This window comes from Rhinoderma darwinii, chromosome 1, assembly GCF_050947455.1.
Source record: "Rhinoderma darwinii isolate aRhiDar2 chromosome 1, aRhiDar2.hap1, whole genome shotgun sequence".
NCBI classification, from domain to species: Eukaryota; Metazoa; Chordata; class Amphibia; order Anura; family Rhinodermatidae; genus Rhinoderma; species Rhinoderma darwinii.
In genome coordinates, this window is record NC_134687.1 from 328224073 (window position 1) to 328245375 (window position 21303).

At 40.3% G+C, this 21303-nt stretch overlaps 1 pseudogene; it reads right to left on the minus strand.

The window, feature by feature from the left end:
- Positions 1-1105: 1105 nt before the first annotated feature.
- On the minus strand, positions 1106-2644 carry LOC142749493 (uncharacterized; annotated as a pseudogene).
- Positions 2645-21303: the final 18659 nt, after the last annotated feature.

The following is a 21303-nucleotide window of genomic DNA, read 5'->3' on the forward strand; positions in this document are numbered from 1 at the left end:
ACCTCCTTTTGCAATCTTCTGTCAGATATTTTTTGTGTCGGTTAAACAAAGCCGATGGGTCAGAAGGCTCACACATGACACAAATTAATGTGTTAAGGATCTGCCAGGCACAGCTTCGGGGTTAACTCCCATAGGTAATCAGTCGGCACCTGAGTCTATGTCTCTGAGACTGACTCCAGCTTCCACCACTCAGGCTGGCAGGCTTATGAGTGGGAGAGCCTATCGCAACCTGGCCAGACTCAGCTAGTTCCCGCCCTCGGTCTATTTATACCTGCCTTTCCTGTTCCTCCTTTGCTTGTGATTCTTCTCGTGTGGTTTCCTGGCCTTGCTACAGCTTCTGACAATTTGATCCTGCTCAATACTGACCCTGGCTTACTGACTACTCTCCTGCTCTGCGTTTGGTACCTCGTACACTCCTGGTTTGACTCGGCTCGTTCACCTCTCTTGTTGCTCACGGTGTTGCCGTGGGCAACTGCCCCATTTCCCTTAGCTTTGTGTACCCTTGTCTGTTTGTCTCGTGCACTTACTGAGCGTAGGGACCGCCGCCCAGTTGTACCCCGTCGCCTAGGGCGGGTCGTTGCAAGTAGGCAGGGACAGAGTGGCGGGTAGATTAGGGCTCACTTGTCCGTTTCCCTACCCCTATCATTAAAGAATGCAAATAATTGACGAAGTTGCACTGGCATTTGCCTTTTTTCCGCCTCTGAAAGACAAATAGCCCTCTCAGAATCATCATCAAGAAGTCCTGCGGCTATGCCTGCTGCTTGATATGTTTCAAAAGGAATGGGATTACCATCAACTTTCTTTATGTCTTCGAAACATGTTGCACCTTTAACATGCAATAACAGAATTCGTAGAAAGTAATTCTCCCTGTCAGTAGGGCTAACACTGTACATTCGACCACTTGTGGTTTCCCCCCCTCTCTTCCGTACAGTCCATTTACTGTCTTTATCATTCCATGTGTAATGTTCAGGAATTTCAATGTAAAGCTATTTGCTTGCAGTAATATCTTCAGCATTTAATTTAAACCAAGATAAAAGCTTTGATTTATTTTGCTTTTGATACAACTCCAGAACCTTCTTTTCCTGTTTGGAAACATATGGTGTGCTTATTTTCCAACTGAATATTTAATTTCAATGTGGTGAGTTTGATGATTCATGTCAAATTCCCTCAAACGCCAATAGGCTTCTGGTGCACTAACATATCTCGTTTCTAAATATATTTTCACTTCATCCCATTCTAAAATACTCTCTTTGTGTGATACTGAAGTGAATTGGATTTTGGCACAGTCGTGGCCTTTGTATACATACTTAATATATTTTACCCTTTGAATAGATGAGCAGATTTTAACATTAATATGCCGGTTATATTTCAAAGACAGATAGGGATTGTAAGGCACCACCCACCTGTTATCAACTCTGTTTCCAGAAATCTCAACAAAATTGCCACCATCTTTACGTTCATACTTCGGATAATCATTAACATTTGTTTTGGTCTCATTACAGAATTATTTTGGAAATTATTTCAGACACTTGTTTTCCATGCAAAAATCTTTTGCATTTAAATGTCCACATGGACCATGAATCAAACATCCTTTAATGATACTATGAAGTTTTGGACGCTTTTGTGGATCCGGAAGCTCTGCACAAACAATTCTTTTCACTCATTCTATTTCCCAAGCTTTGTCCTCAGGGACAAAGATTTCCAAGATATGAGCATGTGGAAGTCCCCTCTTTTGAAACTCAATAGCATGCAACATGGCTCTAATTCGTCCAAAAATCTGTTTGTCTTTAAGATCAATTAATAAAGACTTGAGCTTTAATTGAAAAACCCCTGCAACTAAATCTGGACGATCTGATGGTTGCTGTCCTTCTTGCAAATTCTCTGTTATTTCTGTCCATTTTAGATTGCAAGTGAAGGTAACAAAAATATCTGGTTTACTGTATTTCCTAACCATGGCCATGGCATCTTGGTAATTTTGCTGCATCTTTCTGGGACTTCCTTGAAATCCTGATGGTAAAATCACTTTTTTTCCAGGGACTATATTGTCCTCTACAGCATGATTGTTAACATATCTAGTCAACACATCATAATCTTCAGCCCGAATCTGCGCTTGATTGGTTTTATACCAATTGAGTCTGTTGGCTTCAGCTTTACAGTATGCATCCACTAAACATTGGTGGGTCAACATTCTAGAGTACAGAAATTGGTTGAAGTTGTCTCTAATTGCCAAATGGTATGAATAGCATTGCAACTGACTGACATTTTTTAGAACTGCTGCTGTACTTGGAGTATAATCCAGATTGCTATTAGATGTATGTGAATCAACGACTTTCTTAATATTATTCGTCCATCCGGAATCTCCAAACAGAAAAAGTAATGGATAACACATAGGATCACAGAGTTTGCTTAAAATGTTGATATTTGTTAAAACTCCGCTTTTAGCATGAATAGTAATATCTCTGTTGAAAGGAGGTTCGCCATCAGCGTTATGAAACACTGCTGCAATTTCTCCATGTTGAGCTGTAGGAGCATTAATTCTTCTCGGATGGATTGCTTTGTCCCTTAGAAATGTCATGCTAATTTCTACAGGAGTTCTACCTTCAAGTCCAGCTTTTATCATTTCATCATTTTCAAGCTTAAGCATGTTTTTGTAGAGCAAAAAAAAAGGATTAATTTCCAATAAAAGATTTTGCAATGTTTCCATTATTTCTCTTATGCCTTTTCAATTACCAGGATGATTTATTCTTATATCAACTGCTTGGGATGAATCTAATATATACAATTGCGCAAAACATGGAGTTTGGGCAGATTGTGGATGCAAAGCCAATGTTCTATGCTAAATCTGAATGGTGAATCCGGTAAGTATATGGGGCACTTCCTATCTTTAATGAGTTATCAACCTCGGCCCCATTGATGCAAATGCATTGTTGTACAATCTTATTTAACTGATAAAGTTTTTTGAATTGTTGTCAGATCCTTTCATATAATTTAATACTAAAGGATGCGTCCGTATTTGTGGAAGTTTAACAGTTCCTTTGTGACAGAAATTATTCAAAGTTTCACCATTAAAATATTTTGCCCCGCACTGTTCACATGTTGTGTCCATTGGTCCTAAATTATGCTCTTCAGTTATTATTTCATCCAAATTTTCAGGCAATAATGCAGTGTTATGTGAATGTAAATTTTTATCGAGGCGACCAATTTGCTGTGTTCGCCTTTGTTCGTTAATTTCGGCAAGTTGTTCGGGTGTTAATTATGCTCTTTGAGAATGACATTGTTCATTACAGGCTTGTCTTACTTCAGGGTTTTGCCTCTTAACACCTTGTTTTGGGAATTGGTTATTCGTTGTTCCTGGTGTTCCTCTGCACTCATAGCTGCTCTTCTTATTCTCTGAGTTTCTGTTTTCCTTTGTCTTATAATCTCGTCTTCGAACATATTTGGTATTTTTGGCGGTATTTTCTTAGTGCAATTACACCCTTTAAGGCAATTATACTCTTTAAAACAATTATGCCTTTTAAATCCTACGCTTCAATTTGAATATCCACCACTCGACCACTCCCACCCAAAAATCCTACGCTCCAACTCGATTGTCCACCACTCCCACTCAAAAATCCTATTCTTCAACTCGATTGTCCACCATGTCCAGTAACACTTACCTGTTGTTGCTGCTTCTAATGAAATAATAATAAGGAATTGGAAAGAAGTAGAGAAATTAGGTTTGGCGCGTATCATAGAGTTTGGTTGTATTTGATAAGAGAGAGAAAAGCAGCTGAGTAAAATAAAACTCAACTGTGCCTCAGACACCACGTCCTCGCCCAATATATATATGATAATTTGGACTTTTAGAAATGAGACAATACCAGCTATGTAAATTCTTTTACATTGCTTTTGGGGGAAAATAGGAAAAGGGGAGTTTTTTTTAACATTTAACATTTTTATTTATTAAATAAAACTTTATTTAAATGTATTTAATTTTTTTTTATCTATTCCCCCTAGGGGACTTAAACCAGCAATAATTGCATCGCTTGCATGATATACTTCAAAACTAATGTTTTACGGTATATTGTGATTTTTAAAGGCTTCTGTTCAGGCTTTCAAGTTAATGGGATCGCACAAAGATGGCAGACCTGGGGGCCATCATTAGGCCCCCAGGCTGCTAAAACAATCATCGGCACCCAGGGGGGGATGGTCGATGGGACGGCAAAGAGTGCCAACCCCCTTTTTCTATTGGCTCAGTTGCTGCAATCGCTTTTGATCGCAACATCTAAGGGGTGAAACGAGCACTGAAATATTCGTTGTTTCATGCAGCCGACACACTTATCTTATAAAGCAGGCTCAGCCTCTGATCCCACTCTATACTTCCCCCTCCCCCTGACCTCTGCCGTGTATATGTATATATATATATATATATATATATATATATAGAGAGAGAGAGAGAGAGAGGAAGTGGATGTCGGTATATATATATATATATATATATATTTTTTTTTTTTTCTGCTGTATATTTGCAGTCACAGGTGTTCTTGCACCTGCATACACGTTTTATATCATTTTGTTGGAATGCGCTGTTCAAACTTTTGTTGTGTTTATGTGATCCATATATGTGGGGTCAGTGACTGCCTCCATTTTTTGATCTTGCACTCCTCCCATTCTGCACTGGGTGATTTTAATTAGTTTAATGCTGGTTCCTACCATCTAGAGATATATATGTAGGCTTAGTCCCAGTTCTGGGTGTTTGTGCAGAGTCGCTCCCCACCTTACAGAGGCCACCCTGTCGTGGCAGGTGGGCAAACACTTGTTGATCAAAATGTGCACTAAGAACCTCCCTATTGTAAGTAGATTTAGCAGTAATGCATATCTATTTATATTTAGTGGTTTAGGTTGCATTGGTGTTCGCAGTGTGCTGTCACCATTCTTTTTCCTCTCTCTCTCTCTCTCTCTCTCTCTCTCTCTCTATATATATATATTTTTTTTATCTATTCCCCCTAGGGGACTTAAACCAGCAATAATTGCATCGCTTGCATGATATACTTCAAAACTAATGTTTTACGGTATATTGTGATTTTTAAAGGCTTCTGTTCAGGCTTTCAAGTTAATGGGATCGCACAAAGATGGCAGACCTGGGGGCCATCATTAGGCCCCCAGGCTGCTAAAACAATCATCGGCACCCAGGGGGGGATGGTCGATGGGACGGCAAAGAGTGCCAACCCCCTTTTTCTATTGGCTCAGTTGCTGCAATCGCTTTTGATCGCAACATCTAAGGGGTGAAACGAGCACTGAAATATTCGTTGTTTCATGCAGCCGACACACTTATCTTATAAAGCAGGCTCAGCCTCTGATCCCACTCTATACTTCCCCCTCCCCCTGACCTCTGCCGTGTATATGTATATATATATATATATATATATATATATATATAGAGAGAGAGAGAGAGAGGAAGTGGATGTCGGTATATATATATATATATATATATATATATATATTTTTCTGCTGTATATTTGCAGTCACAGGTGTTCTTGCACCTGCATACACGTTTTATATCATTTTGTTGGAATGCGCTGTTCAAACTTTTGTTGTGTTTATGTGATCCATATATGTGGGGTCAGTGACTGCCTCCATTTTTTGATCTTGCACTCCTCCCATTCTGCACTGGGTGATTTTAATTAGTTTAATGCTGGTTCCTACCATCTAGAGATATATATGTAGGCTTAGTCCCAGTTCTGGGTGTTTGTGCAGAGTCGCTCCCCACCTTACAGAGGCCACCCTGTCGTGGCAGGTGGGCAAACACTTGTTGATCAAAATGTGCACTAAGAACCTCCCTATTGTAAGTAGATTTAGCAGTAATGCATATCTATTTATATTTAGTGGTTTAGGTTGCATTGGTGTTCGCAGTGTGCTGTCACCATTCTTTTTCCTCTCTCTCTCTCTCTCTCTCTCTCTCTCTATATATATATATATATATATATATATATATATATATATATATATATATATATACAGTGAAGGAAATAAGTATTTGATCCCTTGCGGAATTTGTAAGTTTGCCCACTGTCAAAGACATGAACAGTCTAGAATATTTAGGCTAGGTTAATTTTACCAGTGAGAGATAGGTTATATATAAAAAAAAAAAAAAAAGAAAATCACATTGTCAAAATTATATATATTTTGCCTAAAAATTCTAGACTCTTCATGACTTTGACAGTGGGCAAACTTACAAAATCAGCAAGGGATCAAATACTTATTTCCTTTATATTATCTTTTCTTTACTTTCTTTACACCACTTACTGATAATATTAGCTACCTGTACAGATATGTCCTTCCTTACATATCCGAAGATGTGTGGAACAAGATGACTTTCTTTGAAAAATAACAAGATTTTGCGAAACTCTCATGAAATGTCTATGCTATATCTGTATTTGTGTGCTACCCAGTGGTTGTGATGTGGTTTACAGTTTGTAGGGTATGCAGGGTTTTACTAGCATGTCACGATATTATATTGAATTGGTTTCATGAGAAATTGGAGTCCTTACCGAAATTCAAGAAAGGTAAGGGTGAACAAACTGTATGTTTCAATCTCATTAAAGAACATTTACTTTTAATCTTTTTGTTTTTTTAAACTATAATCGACTGGAACATTACATTGTGTCTGTGCATAGTAATATAAGAGTTTTTAATCAGAGAAAATTCACTACCTTCCATGCACAAGATGCTGAGCCTTAAATTCTGCAGTGACAATTTGAAAGGAGAGCCTGAAACATGTTTAACCACTTCCTGCCCCGTACATTTACAGTTACTTATCGTGAATCATCGTAAATATATGGTGTGGGGATGGTGTAGGCTCAGCTCCTGAGCCTCCATTATCAGCAGCGGGTGTCAGCTGTAACAATAGCACTAAATCAAGGGGTAGGGGTGCAGATACCCTCGATTTTTGTGATAGCAGGTCATAAAACCTTGAGATTAGATGGTGGTGGGAGGTGAGAATATAAAACTAGGAAGAGAGAACCCTTAATAGGATATAGCCCCTATTTTTGACTGTATGTCAAGAACATGTTTAACTCGTATGTATGAGAATTTATTGGGAAGAGGAAAGACTAAACTTCCTGTAGCTTCGGGAAAGGTTTGATGCCAGTATCTGAGTATACATGAGAGATATACCAAACACCGTTCCTACCCTGGGTAATCTCAGATGAAAAAGCTGTAGGATGGCTTTAAAGTGCCACAGAGAAGTGTGAACCCAGCAGAGTAAAAGAGGCGCTGAGCCACATTCCAAACCAGTAAGGCCTGACATAGGGTTTGGTAATGTCATAGGTTTCTGCCTGTATGTTGTTGTCCACGGAAGAGGAGATATAGAGGGTTGGAATAGCGAATGCAGAGCGTGGAAATTAGTTAGGTTTGGACCTTCACAAGTTTATCTGAGCCCTACCTGGTCAAGATTGACAGGCTATATAATACCACTTAACATTTGGTATTGATATGCCTCCGTCATCATTGGGCATACAGGTGCTTGCCCATTACCTGTGATCTGCCACCATTCCAAACAAATGTCGTGCAAGTATTTTTATCTTTAAGTAAACGTTTATTGTAACACTACGCGTTTCAGGAACGGACAGGACCCCTCCTGAGGGACCCGAGGGATAGTAGTGAGTGGCAGCTGGCACCCAGAGTAATATTACTACTGACAACGATGCAGAGCAGTAGCGTTGTGCCTATACTTGCACAACCTAACTAGGTGAGTTAATACTAGCTCACGATTCGCTTCAATTGATTGTTTCAAACAGTATTACCTTAGAGGAGTGCCGTTTCCTCTTCTCCCCTTTTTCTTTTCCTTCTACATTTAGCCGGAAACTTAGGTATCTTATGGATCTGGAAAGGGAGAGCAAGTAGACTATTTGTCTACAGGTATCGTTGGTCAGGCATCTTGACCACATTGTTTATCCGGTTTGACCATGCAGGCAAGCCTCCATTCATGGCCCAGTTTTAAAAAAACAGCTGTGGGGTCTAAATGCTCATTACATCCCTAGATAAATTCCTTGAGGTGTGTAGTTTCCAAAATGTGGTCATTTTTGGGGGTTTTCACTGTGCTGGTAGCTCAGAAGCTTTGCAAATATAACATGGCATCAGAAAACCATTCCAACAAAATCCACACTCCAAAAGCCAAATGGCCCTCCTTACCTTCTGAGCCCTGCTGTGTTCCCAAACAGCAGTGTACGACCACATTTGGGGTATACCTGTACTTGGCAGAAATTGCATAACAAATGTTTGGGTGTTTTTTCTCCAACTTTCCTTGTGAAAATTAGTAAGTAATTTCGAGTTAAACTTCGTCTCCTTAACAAAAAACAATGTTTTTCATTTTTATGACCCAATACTAATAAAATCTATGAAACACCTGTGGGGTCAAAATTCTCCCAACATGGCTAGATTAATTCCTTAACTGGTTCCCGACTGCTGGCTGTGTATTTACGGCCAGCGGTCAGGGTCCTTAAAACCCGCACCATAGACTATTTACGGCGCGGGTTTTAGCTTGCTGCCCGAGCGTTCAGTGACTGCCAAGGATATCCATATGACCCATATGATATCTTGTTAAATGTTAGGCCTTATTTAGACAAGTGTGTTCATTATGCGTCCGCAAAAAACGGACAGTATTTCATGCATTTCAGTTCCGTGTGGCATCAGTGTGGTTTCCGTGTTGTGGCAGTGTGCTTTCCGTGTGGCAAGTACTTCCTGAAATATTTTTTTCGCAGCATTTCTTTAGCAACTGATGCGTCAAACACGGACAGCACACGGATGCCTTGCATATAACTCAGCTCAGAACTTTGGACCTTAAAACAATCAGGTGTAAAAAAGCAGGACATTCACTTTAATTTTCTGACCTCTTTCGTTTGTAATTAATAAATGCTCTATGTCCGATCCTTCGTGCATGGTATCCGTTTTCCTACTTATTTCTTTACTTAATTTTATTTCTCTTTATTTGTACATTAGAGCTCACTGTTTAATTTAAGAGTTTATTGAGATCATTCAATGTCATATATTGACCACTGTCATGGTCCTTGATGAATACGGTGTATTGACATGCTTTATTGATATGCTGTCTTTTTTCCGATTCCATTGAATTTTACTTTGGCAATGTTGTGTTTTCGTTATCTTAATAAAATCTAAGTGAAAAAAAATAACTCAAATCTATCAAGTTAAAATATTATTTATCTTGCTATTGATCCAAATAAGAACCCCTATTAATATTGTTTGTTTAAGTACATTTAGCAAATAACCAACCTCACATCCCTTTGTAATACAATTCCATAGACTTATAGATCTTTCATTGGAAAGACACTTTCTATAATGATTTTTCTTTCCTCTAGTCTTATAGCTCTAACATTGAGCCTTACATCCTGTAGCTTTATACATCTTGTATTGGAAAGACCCTTTCTATAGCAATTTTTCTTTTCTGTAGATGTAGTAAATGTTCTTACAGATCACTATAAAAATATCATATAACAAATCTCTATATTGTCTTTTGATATCTTTTTTCATAGTACAATAAATAGATCACCCTTTAGAAATCTTCATGTTGACTAAAAACAGCTCTTTTTACAATGACGTAGAACACGGTTCCGGGGCGTGGCATGAAGGGAGAGAGAGGAGGGGATGACGATGTGGCGTGCGCTGGTAGTGTATAGCGGGAAGTGTATAGCTGGAAGTGTATAACTGTTGAATGCAGCCGATAAGTGTGCGGTCTTAAGCGGGAGACAAAGATATAGTGGAGGATATTAGCAGCTCTGCATCAGAGTAGAGTTACAGAGAGAGAGAGAGAGTTACAGAGAAAATGGGTGTCTCCTGAAAGCAGACGGAGCGATCTGTAAATAGCCTTGGAGACAGAACGGAGTTCTATGAGTAGTGAGAGGAGTGAAAAACTGTTGGTGCCATTCTATGAAGGTATTGGGCGAGTAATCGAGTAACCAAGATGAGGACCAGAAACAGAACCAGGACCGGTACTAGGAACCAGGAGTCAGGAGTTAAACAGCAGTAGCCAGATCATATGGAGCTGATAAGTAGATCATCAGTTTGAAAAATGCAATAATGAAATGTACTGCTTTAATATAAAAAACTATTAATGCTTCTAACTGCAAGTAACTGCTGCTGTTAATGCAACTGTTACTAACACTGGCGTAGCTATAGGGGTCGCAGCGGTCGCAATTGGCAGGGGGGCCCACTGCCCCCCACACCACATCAATAAAAAGTTACTATAGTAACTCAGGCCGCGGGCCCCTGTTACTATAGTAACAGACTGTACTTACCTTCCTGGTTCCGGATCGCAGCAGAGGTCCTGACGTCAAGCGCTGTGCGCAGCGCATGATGTCACAGCGCTATGCGCCGCGCACAACATCGAGAGGACAGAACTTCCGCCACGGCTGAAGAGGAAGGTAAGATTAGACCCGCCAATCAGCTGTTTTGAAGGGGCCACAGCACTCGTACGAGAGCTGCTTCCCCTTCATTCCGGTCACTTCATTCCGGTCACACTGTGAATCGGTGTCGGTGATTCAAAGTGTGAGCGACTAAGTGAAATGAAGGGGGAGCAGCTCTCGTACGAGAGCTGCTTCCCCTTCATTCCGGTCACTTCATTCCGGTCACACTGTGAATCGGTGTCGGCGATTCACAGTGTGAGCGACTAAGTGAAATGAAGGGGGAGCAGCTCTCGTACGAGTGCTGCGGCCCCTTCAAAACAGCTGATTGGCGGGTCCCGGGAGACGGACCCTGGACACATCAGCTATTGATGGCCTATCGTGAGGATAGGCCATCAATGTTTAGGGACTGGACAACTCCTTTAAGCCTACAATGTAGCCGGCTTAGAGGGCCCATTAGACAGGATCACAGATTGTGTGATGCTGTCTGCTGGGCCCTGTATCTAAGCCAATCACATGGTAGGCTTAGATACATGGCCCATGTGTGATCCTGTCTGATGGGCCCTGTATAGAAGCCTACCACACTGTAGGTTTAGATACAGGGCCCACAGTAACCATATACTGTATAAGATTACTGTCTGCTGGACCCTGTATCTAAGCCTACCTTGTGGTAAGCTTAGATACAGGGTCCCACAGACAGTATCACACATGGGCCCTGTATCTAAGCCTAACACGTGTTACTAATCGTTTTTTTTGTGTGTTTTCTTACAGGTTCGGTCGTTGTACTACGTCGGATTCCAGGACTACTTCGATGACGTTTTTTTTTTTATTAACAATAAAATGGTTAATGAGGGTTGTGTGGGTTTTTTTTTTATTTCAATTAAATATTTTTTCTATGTCTTTGTGTTGTTTTTTAAACTATATTACTACCGCCTTAGTAATGGCCGCCGGCTCATTGACAGCATCCATTGCATTGCTAAGGCGGGGCTTAGTGTTAGCCGGTGCAGAGGCTAACACTAACCCCCTTTATTACCCCGGTACCCACCGCCACCAGGGGTGCTGGGAAGAGCCGGGTACCATCCAGTACTTGACCATCTGTAGTGATGGCTGTCCACTGGGGTGGCCGCAGGCTGGTATTATCAGGAGGGGAAAGGCCAAAAACAGTGTCCCTTCCCACCCTGGTGATGCTAGGCTGCTGCTGCTTTATTGTATCTGGCTGGTTATGAAAAATGGGGGGGACCCCACGTCATTTAAAAAAATAAAATAAAATTGGAAAGAACGATGTGGGGTCCCCCCCAATTTTCATAACCAGCCAGATACAATACAGCAGCAGCAGGCAGCATTACCAGGGTGGTAGTTGCCACTGTTTTTGGCCTTCCCCAGCCTAATACTACCAGCCTGCGGCCACCCCGGTGCCTACCCGTCACTACAGATGGACGGGTACTGGTTCGTACCCGGCTCTTCCCAGTACCCCTGGTGGTGGTGGGTACTGGGGTAATAATGGGGGTAAGTGTTGGCCTTTGCACCAGCTAACATTAAGCCCCGCCTTAGTAATCCTAATTATACCGCCACTCACTTACCTAAACATACATAGAAGTTACGTTACAATGCAACACACATGCACATGCTCACTGTTTCTGTCCCACTTCCACCTAGCAATAATTATCCCTGTACAGTAAGGGGTTAATCCGGTAACAGGGACAGCAAGAGTTAACTTGGGAGTTAACTTGGGAACTCAGGAGGAAAAAGGGATAACAAGGGGAATGGGTTGCTGTATGCCAGAGGATCCAGGTACTGCAGGGCTAGCAAGTTACTGCAGAGGTTACTTAGGGATAACTATGGTTACTGCAGGGGGCAGTCATTGCCATACAACCCCAAACCCCCCTGTAGATAACGCCATACAGTCCCAAACCCCCCTGTAGATAACACCATACAGCCCCAAACCCCCTGTAGATAACGCCATACAGCCCCCTGTAGATAAAGCCATACAGCCCCCCTGTAGATAACGCCATACAGCCCCCCATGTAGATAACGCCATACAGCCCCAAACCCCCCCCAAAAAAAAGGGCTTTAGTTTGTCCTACAAAAGAGATGTATCCCCAGGATAGCGGATACATGTGTGATCGCTGGCAGAGATAAGGAGAACGGGGGACCATAAGTCCCCCGAAGTTCTCCATGATGAACCTCAGACTTCCAGGGTCTGCACAGTTCAATAAAAATGAAAGGAGCACTGGTCACGCATGTGCGCAAGCGCGGCCGGTGCACAATTCATTTCTATGGAGCTGCCGACAGACCCCAGAAGTCCGAGGTTTGTCATGGAGAACATCGGGGGACTTTCGGTTCTACTTTCCCGTTCTACTTATTGCTGGGCGTTCCAGCAATCACACATGTATCCCTTATTCTGCGAATAGGGGATGCATGTCTTTTGTAGAAACAACCCCTTCAGTGGCGTCGCGCTGTAGCAGTCATAGCGGCTGCTAGCGGAGCCTCCGGTCATGGGGGGGCCGTGCTGGCGGGCGGCATGGGCCCCCTCATGCTGTGGGCCCCATAGCAGCCGCTACAGCTGCTACAGCGGTAGTTACACCACTGCACTTAGCCTAAGAGTAATTTTTTTTCATATAAAAGAAGAATTTATGAGAGCTGTGCGGCAGAGAGAGAATATCCCAGAGAAATGTAAAAATATCACGATCTTTCAAGATCTATCATCCGCGACACTAACTAAGTGCAAAGAATTTAAGGAGATAACAACAATACTTGTGGAAAATAATATACGTTACCAGTAAGGTTTTCCTTTGAAATAAATTTTTTCACGAGAAGATAAGATCTACAACTACTCGAATCTTAAAGTTGCAAAAGATGTTTGTTTCTTGGGGATGGCTAACCAAAGAATCCAGCGAACTGAACCTGAGGAAAAGCTCTTTGAGCATTCTGGAAAAAATCCCCAAAGAACGGATTAAAATGGCCTCCTCATCTACAAAGCATTAATAATCACATAGAAGAATATTACATTTAATAATATAATGTGGAAGGCGTAGTACTTATATCTCGATTAGGAGGGTTTACCTCTTTCTGTTTCGATTGTCCTCTCCCCTTTATTTTTTCTTCCTCCTCCCTGACAGGCCTAACTGTTTTATTCTTTTGAATGATCACTCGGGTTGGTCCTTATAGGACCAATAGGCTACAGATGATAACATCCTTTAAATTAGAGGATGAATTTCCACTTGAGAACGTGGAAGAAAATATTCCTATAGTATCTAACAGAAAGTGTGAAGATAGGAAACTAATGAATGTATAGTCCCATGCCCCTACTATTTAAATCTTTACCCCTTTTTTTTTTTTCTTTTTTTCTTTTTTCTCTCTCTTTCCATCTTTTCAGCATTGTTTATTGGATCGATATACAACATAATATCTATGGGTTTTGAATTTAAATGTGCTTAATTTTATATTCTTTAAATGTAAATGGGTGGAACTCCCCTCAAAAGCGGTTGTTGGCATGGAGAGAGATCTTAAAATTAAGGAGTGATGTTGCATTTTTGCAGGAAACCCATTTTCTTCCAAAGGATATGTGTAGATTCACAAATCCAAGATTTAAACATATTTTCCATGCTACATCATGTAAAAAATAAAGCAGGTGTATTAATCGCAATTAAAAATGACTTAAATTTCAAGCTAGAAAAAGTCGAATGTGATATAAAGCGTAGATATATTATACTGTCTTGCTTTATAAAGAACTGCTTATTTACTTTGGTTAATATATATACTCCAACTATTGGGCAACATAAATTTCTTAGTATGCTACTTTCTAAGATTAGAAAAGAGGCAGTTGGTCATATCATAGTGGGAGGAGATTTTAATGCAATTATAAGCCCTGATCTGGATGTTCAATCTAAAACGGTCCTTAAACGTAAAACGATTAGTGACATTTTAATTGATAAAGATCTCCATGAGATATGGAGCTATAGGCATGGGATGGAACGAGACTATACATTTTATTCAAATCCAAATAGGTCATACTCTAGGATTTATTTTGTTTTCTTGCTCGACAGACAATTAAAATAGAGATTCTTGCAACTACATGGTTGGATCATGCGTCTATTTATTTATCAATTAAGTTAGGATCTTATTGTAGTTATTCGTGGAATTTGAACCACCGTACTTTATTTAGACATAAACAGGAAATAATAAATACATTGAAGGAGTATTTTAGGGACAATTATAATAGAGAGGTCTCCAAGGCAATCCTGTGGACGGCTCACAAGGCTGTCATAAGAGGTTTCTGTTGTAGAATACAAGCAATTTCTAAAAGAATAGGGGAAAGAAATCTAAGATCACTAATGAATTTGTTGAATGACTTGGAAAAAAAACATAAAGAAGGTCCATCTGATAATTTATTAGCCCAAATTGAGAGAACTCGAAGAGAAATTAAAAAATCTTTAACTCAAGAGTATTGCAGTAAATTAAGATATACTAAAGCATATCATTATGCAAAGGGGGACAAAGCTAGTAGTCTCCTAAGTCGGCAACATAAAAAACAAAAAATCTCAAGAGTAATAAACAAAATATCAGATAAGCATGGTAAAATACTCTTTGACCCACAAGATATAATGAATACATTTGCGGACTACTATAGGGACCTCTACAATATTAAAGATAATACTCAAATAAAACATCCTTCTGAAGAACTGATTAAGACTTATTTGGATAAGATAAACTTACCAACACTAAATGAAGAACAACTTTTGACTCTAAATAGTGAGTTTACGTTAGTAGTGATTAGGAAAGCAATTGGTTCCCTCAATACACGTAAAGTCCCTGGGCCAGATGGGCTAAAAAATGAATATTATAGAGAATGTGCAGATCAACTTGCGCCGTTTCTCACGGATCTCTTTAATTCATTTTGTATGGAGGATGCTCCTCCAAGGGAAATATTAGCAGCTAAAATCATGACTATACATAAAACAGGTAAAGATCCCTTGTTGCCAGAAAGTTATAGACCTGTATTTCTGTTGAATGGGGACATTAAAATATTCTCATTAGTCTTGGCAAATAGATTGATGTCAGTGTTGCAAATATTGATCTCGAGGGACCAAGCGGGATACATGCCAACTAGAAAAACCCGAGATGCAACAAGGCGAGTTGTCAACTTGGTATAGGTAATGGGGCGCTTGAAGTACCCCTGTGCACTCCTCTCTTTAGATGCTGAAAAAGCTTTTGATAGAGTGCACTGGGGTTTTCTTCAGGCAACTCTACAAAAATTTGGGTTTACAGAATTTTTTCTTAAGGCAATTCTATCACTTTATATGCAACCAAATGCTAAAGTTTCCAACATGGGGTTTGTCTCCAATGAGTTTGGAATCTCGAATGAAACTAGTCAGGGATGCCCCCTATCTCCCCTGATTTTCAATCTAACACTTGAGCCTCTCGCTCAAGCAATAAGGCTAAATGAAGAGATTCATGGGACTGAGTCTGGATCAGTGGAGTTTAAAATTGGACTCTATGCAGATGATATCATTCTAACCTGCTCAGACCTGAAGGGCACATTTAGAGCCTTGAAGGAATCAATCTATTTATTTACTCCTAGTTCTGGTTTATCCCCATCAGTACATACCGCTAGAATTGTGGCTCACAAATTTCCCATATATTCTATGTTGAGTAATTACCACAGTCTTTATGGTGCCCCCCCTCCCCTCCCTTCTGAGCTATTTTAAAAAATTTGGCTGCAGGTGATGATCTTTAATATACGTACTTGTTAAGATGATTCTAAACAAATTATACAATATCCAAATGTCCTTTATAATCTATGTCTCAAATGGTATTATTATTGTAAGGTCTATTTAATGCGGTGATAATGGTTTCTTTGCTACACTTATCTACTGTGTCTATCTTCGTATGTGTATACATCCGCCTTGGGATCCCCAGGGTTACAAGGGACGCTCTGTCGTCTAGATTCCTCTGATTGGCTGGTGAAAACGGAGGCTCGCCGCCATCCTGGGACGTCAGAAGTGACGTGTTGACTTCGGATTGGCGGCCGGCCGAAATCACGTCAACAGATTAGGATGGCTGAAGCCTTTATATGGCAAGCGTTTCACCGGTGCGTGTGCGGCCATTGCATTAGAGTCTTGCACGTGCCGTGAGGTGGAATCAGCACAAAAACAGTGGTAACCGGCATAAATACTTTAATCCCTGATGACGTATCACGTATATCTGTGATACTGAAACGCGTAGGATAACTCCGCAGCAAATGGTTTCAGTGCATTATATAATAAGGAGAGATCGTGGTCTATGAGTGGAATCCTATCACCCATAGACATTTCTCAATTCTGACCGCTTGTCTGTGCCTGTATTTGTTGTTTTGGGCTTCAAGAGCCAAGTTTTTGAATTTAACTAATAAAATTTACTTTTAATCGTTCTATTCAGGCTGTGACTTTTGTTTTGAGTATGGTCCAAGGCTAGGAGTATACTTATAAAAACCGGCATCGGTACGTTTTTCTGTGGTCTGCGCGTACGAAGTCACGGGCACAGCTCGTATAATATAATACCATATAATTCTACAATACTATGTTCTAATACTGCCTTTTTTATCCATAACCTATATGTAAATTTGTGCTGGCCTCCCATTTAGCAACTAAGCTATTGTTGGTGCTCAATATTTTCAATTTAAAATATAGAAATGCCTAATAAAGTCTACTAATCTGGCTACAACAGGAAAGAACTTTTACAAGCAGAAATGGTTCATTACAATATTATACCATATTATGTGTCAGTAGGTATATATTAACAGCATGATGGGTCGAGGGGGGGACTACGTACCGTGAACCCTTCTTTTAGCTGAACATATGAAGCAAATCACACATAAAAGACATATATTTACATTAAAAAAAATCACAGAAAAAGGCCATAATTACTGATACAAGGGTAGGTTCAAGCACCAGTACCCAGAAGGATTCCGACAAGCCACAATGCTACATAGAGGGATATTGCACAGGTGCAAAATACTGATGAACAGCCGCACTCACACCTGCCATTCATGAGGGGGGGGGGGGCTCCTTAGTGTTATCATTATAGACAGATAAGGCTTAATAAAGGTGCCAGTCACACGGTTAAATGTAGTGCACCTTTTCAGCTTGCAGCCTATTGATTACACTCATACTATTAGATTATGCGAGCTGCCCAGCAGTTTCTAGGCCTACCACACTAAGTACTGATACCACATGCTCCCCCCAGAATTAAAAGGCCTGGCTGCATCCTGTAAAAATATACAGTTAGGTCCAAAATTATTTGGACAGTGACACAATCTTCATGATTTGGGTTGTTCATGTCACCACATTGGATTTTAAATTAAACAACAGAGTTGCAATTGAAGTTTAGACTTTCAGGTTTAATTCAAGGGGTTGAACAAAAATATCCTGTGAAACGTTTAGGAATTGCAACCATTTTTCTACACAGCCTCTACGGGGCTCAAAATTAATTGGACAAATTAACATTATCATAAATAAAATGTTTTTATTAATACTTTGTAGAGAATCCTTTGCAGGCAATGACTGCCTGAAGTCTAGAACTCATGGACGTCACCAAAGCTGGGTTTCCTCCTTTGTGATGCTTTGCCAGGCCTTTACTGCAGCGTCTTCAGTTGTTGCTTGTTGTGGGTCTTTCTGCCTTATGTTTTGTCTTAAGCAAGTGAAATGCAGCTCGATCGGGTTGAGATCTGGTGATTGACTTGGCCATTGCAGAATATTCCACTTCTTTGCCTTAAAAAAAACTCATGGGTTGCTTTCGCAGTATGATTTCTGTCATTGTCCATCTGTACTGTGAAGCGACGTCCCATCAACCTTGCTGCAGTTGGTTGAATCTGAGCAGAAAGTATATCCCTGAACACTTCAGAATTCATCAGGCTGCTTCTGTCTTGAGTCACATCATCAATAAACACTAGTGACCCAGTGCATTTGGCAGCCAAGCATGCCTATGCCATCACACTGCCTCCACCATGTTTTACAGAGGATGTGGTGTGCTTTGGATCATGAGCCGTTCCAAGCCTTCTCAATACTTTATTCCTCCCATCTTTCTGGTACAGGTTGATCTTAGTTTCATCTGTCCATAGAATGCTGTTCCAGAACTGGGCTGGTTTCTTTAGTTGTTGTTTGGCAAAGTCTAATCTGGTCTTTCTATTTTTGAGGCTGATTAATGGTTTGCACCTTGTGGTGAACCCTCTGTATTTGCTCTTATGAAATCTTCTCTTTATGGTAGACTTAGATACTAATACACTTACTTCCAGGAGAGTGTTCTTCCCTTGGGTAGATGTTGTGAAGGGGTTTTTCTTTACCATGAAGAGGATTCTGCGATCATCCACCACTGTTGTCTTCTGTGGATGTCCAGGTCTTTTGGAGTTCACAAGATCACCAGTGCACTTTTTTTCAAGAATGTACCAAACTGTTGATTTGGCCACTCTTAACATTTTTGCTATCTCTCTGATGGATTTCTTCATTTTTTTCAGCCTAATGGTGAGTTGTTTCACTTGCATTGAGAGCTCCTTTGACCTCATGTTGTGGGTTCACAGGAACATCTTCCAAATGCAAATGCTACACCTGGAATCAACTCCAGACATTTTACATTCTCAATTGATGATGGATTAATGAGGGAATAGCCCATGCAGCCCATTAAATAGCTTTTTAGAAAATTGTCCAATTACTATTGGTCCCTTGAAAAAGAGGTAGCTACATATTAACGAGGTGTAATTCCTAAACCCTTTCTCAAATTAGGATATGAATACCCTCAAATTAAAGCTGAGAGTCTGCACTTTAAGGAAGGATGTGCAACATTCGTTCCCCGAGGATCTACTAGTACAAAAGGCGTGCCCACAGTTGCAACTTGACCGCTGTACTATACCCTCATGGCTTCCGTATACAGATGTAGACTCTTTTCCCCCATTATCGAGACCACAACCCTGGCAGAAGCCTAGAAGCCGCACACCTAAGAAGACAATAGCTGACATCCCACTATGATCTCACTGTTTTTTTGGTACTCCTTTCTGTCTATGATAATTGCTTGTTGAATGTAGGCTGTTTATACTCACCAGCTTACATGTGAAAGCAATTTTGCATTGTTAATGCTGACCTGTTTCTGACAGAAGGTATTTCTACACTGATATCTCAGTATTTTGTTATTTCTGTTGTCTATAATAGACAAATAGTTAAATATTAATATGCAATTTTGTTCTACAATTTAATTTCCCTGAGCCAGGAAAATGTATGTTCTCGCATATAAAGTATTACTTTATATTTTCAAACACCCACCCCCCTCATATATATATATATATAGTCAGTTTAAAACTAAGGGTATGTTCACACGGCTTATTTTCGGCCGAAAAATCAGTAGCAGAATGCCTCCAAACATCTGCCCATTGATTTCAATGGGAAATACAGTCTTCTGATCCGACCGGCCGTTTTTTTACGTGGCCGTTTTTAAAAACGGCCGCAAAAAAGGGGTGCATGTCACTTCTTGAGACGTTTTTGGAGCCAATTTTCATTGACTCTATAGAAAAACAGCTCCAGAAACGGCCGTAAAAAACGCAGCGAAAAACGCGAGTTGCTTAAAAAAACGCCTGAAAATCAGGAGCTGTTTTCCCTTGAAAACAGCTCCGTATTTTCACACGTTTTTAGTTAAGCATGTGCACATACCCTAACTATCTAAACAGTGTTGATCAGTGCATTTGGTATTCACCACTAATACCTGTATATCTTCTTCTGTTATGCATATACTGCATTGCAGTTAATTTTTATATTTTTATATATTTTGTTTTGTGTGCTTATGTCACAACTTAAGATAACATCTTTGAATGTCAAGGGTCTTAACTTTCCAACCAAACGCTCCCAGGTTATTCATTCCCTCAAGAGGGTGGAGTCATCTGTGCTGCTTCTCCAGGAAACCCACTTCATGAAAGGTAAAGTGCCAAATTTGCCTAAATCTCCATAAACCACTTGATAACATGCTTGTAATGCAGTGGTAAAGCGTAACGGGGTCAGCATAGCACTTAGATCTGATATCCCTTTCGAGTTGTTGTCTCAAGTAGTAGATGACGAAGGAAGATTTATATGCATTAAAGGGACAATTGCAAATACTCTTGTATCTGTAGAAAACATATATGCTCTAAACACTTTGCATATAGCGTGGTCATCTGAAATGTTTTTAAACCTTTTTCCATTTCTGCAAGGGTATAGTACTCTTGGGAGGGGACTTCAATGTTACGTTGGAACCGCTGCTGGATTCCTCCACGGGGACCTCAGTACACAGATGCTCAGCCCTTAGGAGAATTCATAAACTTCTTGCATCTCACCACATGCTGGATGTGTCTGGAGGTGATTTTTTCCCCTCAGTAAAGGACTACACATTCTATTCCCACCCTCATAAGTCTTACCAAAGGTTGGACTATCTTTTTATCACTAATAACCATTTACAATGTGTAAATGGTTCGACTATTGGTAATATCTCCCTATCTGATCATGCACCAATATCTTTGCACTTAAGTATACCCACCCTCCCACCCAAACAATTACAATTGGAAGCTAAATGAGATGCTTCTTAATTCACAGAACACCAGACAGTGAAAAGAAAGCTTTGACTTCCTAATTTGTTGAGAATAATACGACGGATGTCTCAGTTGGCACCATCTGGGAAGCACATAAATCTGTGATTAGTGGAGTTCTGATTGGCATAGGGTCACACATGAAACAGATTGCAATAGGGCAGTAGACACTCTGCTGTCCCAAATTGCTGATTTAGAAAGTAGACACAAACATTACTAAGCCCAGGAAGCTCCCTCTGACCTAAACTTATGTAGGGAAAAATTAAGACACTGCTTGAATTTACACACGGCAATGGCATATGTTACCTCATTTCATAAATATTATAT